This window comes from Pan troglodytes, chromosome 15, assembly GCF_028858775.2.
Source record: "Pan troglodytes isolate AG18354 chromosome 15, NHGRI_mPanTro3-v2.0_pri, whole genome shotgun sequence".
NCBI classification, from domain to species: domain Eukaryota; kingdom Metazoa; phylum Chordata; class Mammalia; order Primates; family Hominidae; genus Pan; species Pan troglodytes.
The window spans coordinates 22,092,019-22,098,704 of NC_072413.2; the positions used below are offsets into that span (position 1 = coordinate 22,092,019).

General features: G+C 36.0%; 1 pseudogene; it reads left to right on the forward strand.

Annotated features, from left to right (window-relative positions):
• The first annotated feature begins 1,004 nt into the window (after positions 1–1,004).
• Positions 1,005–2,259, forward strand: LOC100608237 (bromodomain-containing protein 7-like; annotated as a pseudogene).
• Positions 2,260–6,686: the final 4,427 nt, after the last annotated feature.

Consider the following 6,686-nt stretch of genomic DNA (forward strand, 5'->3'; position numbering starts at 1 on the left):
TAGCCGCTCACAACCTTTACCAAAAGGAAGAATCTCTAAATTCTTTGCTCTGCTTGTATAAAGAATAAAATAGTCCAGCTATCATGTCATTTGAGATTCAGCCAAACAAATACCAATTGATATTCACTAAAATAAGGCCTCCCTGTTAGATAATTGTTGTTCTGTGTGGCTTCTTTATATTTAAAGCAATCTCCAGCATGCCTCACTGCCTGATGGCCTGGGGTCTCTCAGGCCCTGCTGCAGCCATCTGCTCACCTGGCCCGGAAAGCAGTGTTGCAGGGCCAGGACCTGGCGAGGGGGTCGGGCACTGGGACCTAGTGGAACATAGCAAAAAGTCCAGGTCAGACAAGCACCTGTATGAGGAGTATGTAGAGAAGCCCTTGAAGCTGGTCCTCAAAGCAGGAGGGAACCAAGTCATCCAGGTCTCCAAAGTCTTGGGCTTTTTAAAAAATAAACTCGGGCTTATTTTAATGAATATCAACTGGCACCGAGGCAGGTTCTGGGAGAAGGAAAGGGGAGAAAACAGAGAGGAGTAAAGGAGGATGAAAGAAAGTGAGCTCGAGGCAGTGTGGAGAGGAGGCAGAGGAAGAGCTCCAGTGTCACTTCCCTGTGAGATTAGACCTGCCTGCCGAGAAGCCTCTCACAAGCTCTTCCGCCAAGCAAGAAGCTGAATAGACACCTCTTCAAGACGCTTTGAGTCAACTGATGAGACAATTGCAGAGAAAAGACCCAAGGGCTTTCTTTTCATTTCCTGTGACTGATTTTATTGCTCCTGGCTGCTTCATGATCATTAAACACCCAATGGATTTTAATACCATGAAAGAAAAGATCAACAACAATGACTACCAGCACATAGAAGAACTAAAGGATAACTTCAAACTAATGTGTACTAATGCCATGCTTTACAACAAACCAGAGGCCATTTATTATAAAGCTGCCAAAAAGTTACTGCACTCAGGGATGAACATTCTTAGCCAGCAAAGAATTCAGAGCCTGAATTCTGAAGCAGGGCATAGACTTTATGGCAGACTTGCAAAAAAACAAAAACAAAAACAAAAACCAAAAAACAAGAACAACAACAAAAAAAACTTGAAAGCAGAAAGAGAACAGACACTCGCAGAGTGGGGTGGACAGAAGCTGCTGGCCAAGAAAGCTGGAGATGCTGAAGCACAAGCCTTCAAAAGTCCCAGCAAAGACAATAGAAAGACAAAGTTATGCCTGAAAATGAGTTTAAAAGCAATAATTTAGAGAGAGAGCAGAGCCAGGTTGACCGCATCGTTAAGGAATCTGAGGAAAGCTGACCAGGTGGCTTGTTAATAGTGCAAATTTGAAAGAAGAAAACCAGATGGAACAACCACCTTGGGACTTCCCCATCCTGTGGGTCCCATTGTAAGAGTCAGGCGATTGCCCTGTGAGACTGGGAATGACAACTGGAAGACTTCTGTCAGGAGTGAATACTTTGCAGGGGTTCAAAGAGGATAAATGAAACAAAGTAACTCTCGTGTTGTATTTGAACTATGAAGCCTACAGTTCTTGTGCACCACATTATGACTCCACATTTGCAAATGTCAGCGAGGATGATTCTGATTTAACCTATTCAAACTATGGGGAAGGCTGATCTTCCAGGTGCTTTCAGCATCCCTAAGGTTTTGACCACATGCCAAGATTATCCATATGTTATGTCATATAGTTTACTGAATGTTTTAACAAGAGGAGAATATTCCAGGACCCTACAAGAGCTGGAGATGTCATCGCCTGAAGATGAAGGTCGTACTAGGATACTTGTCACAGCAAATGAAATGGAGATTACAGAAATAGAGCCAGCAGTGCGTTTGGACTCCAATACTCAGGACAGGCTCATAGCACTGAAAGCAGTAACAAACTTTGGCACTCCAGTTGAAGTTTTGAACTCTGAAAAAGCTGTCATGTTCAAAAGAAACTTGACAAGACCACCAAATTGTTCAAGGAGCTCCAGGAAGCCCAGAATGAGCTTTTGAGCATCAGACACCCTCCCAATATGATCTGTCTCTTGGGTCCCTCATATGGAGAAATGCGTCTTTCTGAACAAGTGACCAATAATCTTAAAAAATGTGCACAGCATGTAACTCCACGTGATATTGTAAGCATGTATGGAGTTCAAAAAGCAATAGGGTTTCCATTATTTGCCTTATTGTAGAAAACAACTTCATAGATTTAACAGAAGATTTTGAAGAACCTAAAAAGATTGATGTTGCTGAGTGTGGATTCGATGGGATTTGAAGCCAACTGGTATTTGATTATATATTGTGTACACATCTTTTTTCATTCTTAACTTGGAAATGCTTTTCAGAAGATATTAAATATTTGTAAATTATGTTTTTAATTAAACTTTGGAATAATGAATTTTAATGTTCCAGAGTTTTGACTTGTATTAGGTAATAAAGCTGGACCTGGGACTCAAAAAAAGATATGTTCGCCCTCCCTCTCCTCTTTATCCATAATTACAATATTCAATATGGAAAAGAAATTTTAAAAACAAGAAAATAATTCAAGAGAAGTTGTTAAATTTGGAGATCCAATTTCCAAATAGGAGTTTCTAAAAGTGAAAAAACAGACAAAAGGATCAAAACCAATTCTCAGAGAAAACATTATTTTTGAAAAAAAAAAAAAAAAACAGTTACAGAGAGTACCACCAACGTCCCACACAAAAATCAAGAGCAAAAAGCAACACCATAACATAATTTCATAAAAATTTAAAGCTGTAAGGGGAAAGATAATTCTGCAAGTTTCCGGGCAAAAAAAAGTAGGTTATTTTCATGGAGCAAAATTTTAAACTAGCTTTGACTTTTTCCACTGCAGTGAGCAATGCTGGATGACAATGTGATGACATCTTCTACAGAGGGGAAAAAGTGCAACTCAAGAATAATGAACCACATCATGCCATTTGTATAGGGAGGTAACAGAGAGATACTTGCAGACATGACCAATCTTAAAAAAATGTGGCAGCAGGGGCTTCTTTTGAAAAAAATTGCTCACAGCTACAACGTATAGTATGCAAGAATAAAATTAGAGAAAGAAATTTGAATGGATAATGGCTAAAAAGTGAACCTGTGAGAATTATTGATACCAACTATTGTTAAAGAAGTAAAAATAACTGTGGAAGAATTACTCCTGATACTGCAGTAATTATTTAAAATAAGACACAGAAAGTATAAAAGAAACATGAAGAGAAAAAAGTGAGAAATATCAAATTTAATTATGAATGAGAAATTGGATGTAGGGAATGGGAGATGCAGACAAAAAAAGTAACATCCTTTGTCTTTCTTGCAGGGAAGTACGGCAGGCTTTTGATTAGGGAAAGAGAGAAATAGAATGCTTATAGAACATTTCAAGATATTTACATGAGGCTTTAAAATAGATTTTTTTGTCTTCTAAAACATTTTAAAAGATAAAGGGAAAGGCTGGGCACAGTGGCTCACGCCTGTAATCCCAGCACTTTGGGAGGCCAAGGTGGGCAGATCACGAGGTCAGGAGATCGAGACCATCCTGGCTAACTCGGTGAAACCCCGTCTCTACTAAAAATACAAAAATTAGCCGGGTGTGGTGGTGGGCGCCTGTAATCCCAGCTACTCGGGAGGCTGAGGCGGGAGAATGGTGTGAACCTGGGAGGTGGAGCTTGCAGTGAGCCGAGATCATGCCACTGCACTCCAGCCTGGGTGACAGAGCGAGACTCCATCTAAAAAAAAAAAAAAAAAAAAAGATAAAGGGAAAAATATAGTCCCTATAACCAGAGACAATAAAGTTGCCTAATATATATTGAAAAAGTTAACACCAAATGTACCAAACACTGGATCTCATATAAATAATGTAAACCCACCATTAAAAGGCAGTTTCTGCCTAAACCAATAAACAAACTTAATACAAGAGATGCCAATTAGGTTAAAGTTATAAAGGTTCTAAAAGGTTAAAGTTAGAAAGGCTCATCCAATATAAGTCATTTAAAAACAGCAAATAAGTAAATAATTACAAAACCAGGACATAAAAGTTGATAAAAAATTAGTGTCAAATAAAAGAGTTAGAATAAAAGTTGATTAAGCATGATATAAAGTTTCAATAATAAAAACTACCAATATTCAATTTAAATGGAACCATAAAAATAGATATTAGAAATGTGAAATTTTCTATTATGATATGATCTTTCATGTTATCGAGAACTGAATCAAGCACAACTAAAAATGAGTTTTTACTCTCATTTATCTATTATAGACTTTTTGTTGATTCTATAAGCAGGAACTGATTGTATAGCAATATGTATATTCTTGGCTATTAATATTTCTGCAAACTTGCAAACTAACTTAATACTATTGCAAGGATCAGGAGACAGCATACATAAAGCCTGCAATTGGGTAACATTGACCAGAGATGGTTAACATTGATATTAACTATTAAAATATCATTGAATAATGATCACACGACTTTGGTAAACTTGGTAAATATTTTCAAGAATTCTGGTTTAATGTGGCGTGATGGCAAAATGGACTTTATAGCTGGAAACAGCTTTTATGTATAATTGTATAGGTACTAATTTTCTCATTTGCATTGATATTAAGGTAATATTGATATCAGTTAATATTAATTGGGAAAACTGCCACTCATATACAGAATTTTTGTAGGGAAAGGGGACAGATAGAAGAATAATATACCCTCATAGGAACATTTCCCTTCATTTACAGAGATTACCAGAGAATTAGAGACTCTGCAAAAGATTTTGATCCTGCTCTTCAAGTAAAAGACAGCTTTAATTTTAAAGGGTGGACAGCCTGAAAACCATCATTTATCAAGCCCTGAGGCATGTTCTGAAAGAAAGAGTGTGAAGAAAGGGAGCTGTCCAGGCTTTGCATGTCAAAGGGCCAAGTCTGTCCTGGGAAGAAGCTGCAGAGCTGATGCTACAATCAGGACGGTGTTTCTGCTTATGAATATTAATTTAGGCACTAAAATCCCTGGGAATTAATGTCTGTCCTTAGGAGGTATGTGTGTGGTCAATAGTTATGTAATGGATAATTAGGATTAATAAGAATACACAGAGGGCCTCACAATGACAGGAGCCTCTAAAAGGATGTGACTGGGAGGTGAATGCTCACCCGCACATTTCTACTAGACTTCCTGTGGAAGCCCTTGTGATTATTTTATATGGAATAATCTGACCTTTGGAAAGTGGACTGTAGGGCTATTACTGTGTCTCTCTGATATGGAAAGGAAAGGAGTTAGACCCTAGAGCCAGTTTTCTAACTAAGACTCAAAATCCAGAGGCAGTAAACAAACAAAGAACAACACACCACATACACACACGCGCACACACACACACACACACACAGAGAGAAACAAATTAGGACGCCTAGAAAAAATGGTTGGTTCCAGGGATGGGGCAAAAACAATATAAATTGTATTTTTAATTTTTCTTTCTTTTATATTCTGTAAAAGAAAGATTGAGGAATTATTACAAATTGAAGGACACTAAAAAGGCAGGTCAACTATGCAATATGTGGTCCTGGATTGGGTCTTGGCTAGAAAAAGGACATCAGTGAAAAACTGGTGAAATTTGAATCAACTATGTTATTTCATTAACAACATTGCATCACTGTCAATTTCTTGGTCTTGATAATCGTGCTATGCTTATGTAAGATATTAACATCAGGGAAAGAAGTGAAGGGCATATGTAAACTCTCTGTACAATTTTTGCATTTTTTTCTGAAAGTTTAAAATCATTTCAAAATAAAAGTTAAAAGAAACCTAAAGGAATAAACTCCTCCTTGAGGTGGCTTTCTGAAACAATATTTGGGTATTAAGCACTTACATAAATGGGAAGAACAAGAAATTTTAAACTTTCTAAAATTTTTTTTTTACTTCTTATACTTTAAATATGTGGTTCTGTAAGAACATTTTTTCTTGGTAAAGCTGTAACAGGAAAAAAGACTTAGTGAGCTTCATTAATAGCCTTGGCTATTACAAGAAGTATCTTATTAAAAACTTTAAAGTTTTAATATCTGCTATACAATGACACAAGAAAAGAGATCACGTAATATTCCTAATTATGGTGTCCCTTTGGAAAAATTAGACAGGTTTAATAATTTTGATTTAAAAATAGCTCTATATCTTTCCCCACCTTCTACCATATAAAAATAACGTTAGCACAACATTTTGGTTTATGAAAGCCTTGGATTTACTTTTTCATGAAAAGTTTAATTAATTTGAATTTTCTAAATTTCCTCTACTAGTTTTGCGGTTGAATGAACTAAAATCATTTTAAATTTATAAAATTGTAAAATTAGGTGTTCAACTAAATAACTTGATAACATGCAGTCTTTCTAAAAATAGGTTAATTTTTATAATTCTACAAAAGACTCAACATATTAACTTAAATTGTATTTTCTAGACCCTTAGTTAACTTTTAGTACTTGAGATAATATAAATTTGAGTTAACTAATAAATGATCTTTGGACAACATAATTTTAATATATCTGTGTTCTTATTTAATTCTTCACATAGTAGTGATCAATTACCATATTTAAAAAGATGTATAAATGTCTGGGTTAAAAATATATTTTTTATTAATAGACATTTGTCACCACAAGTTAGTATTGAAAGTAATCTTTTCTTATATCCTTCCTTTATGTTCCTATCTGGAATGTAAAACAGTCTACCTAACT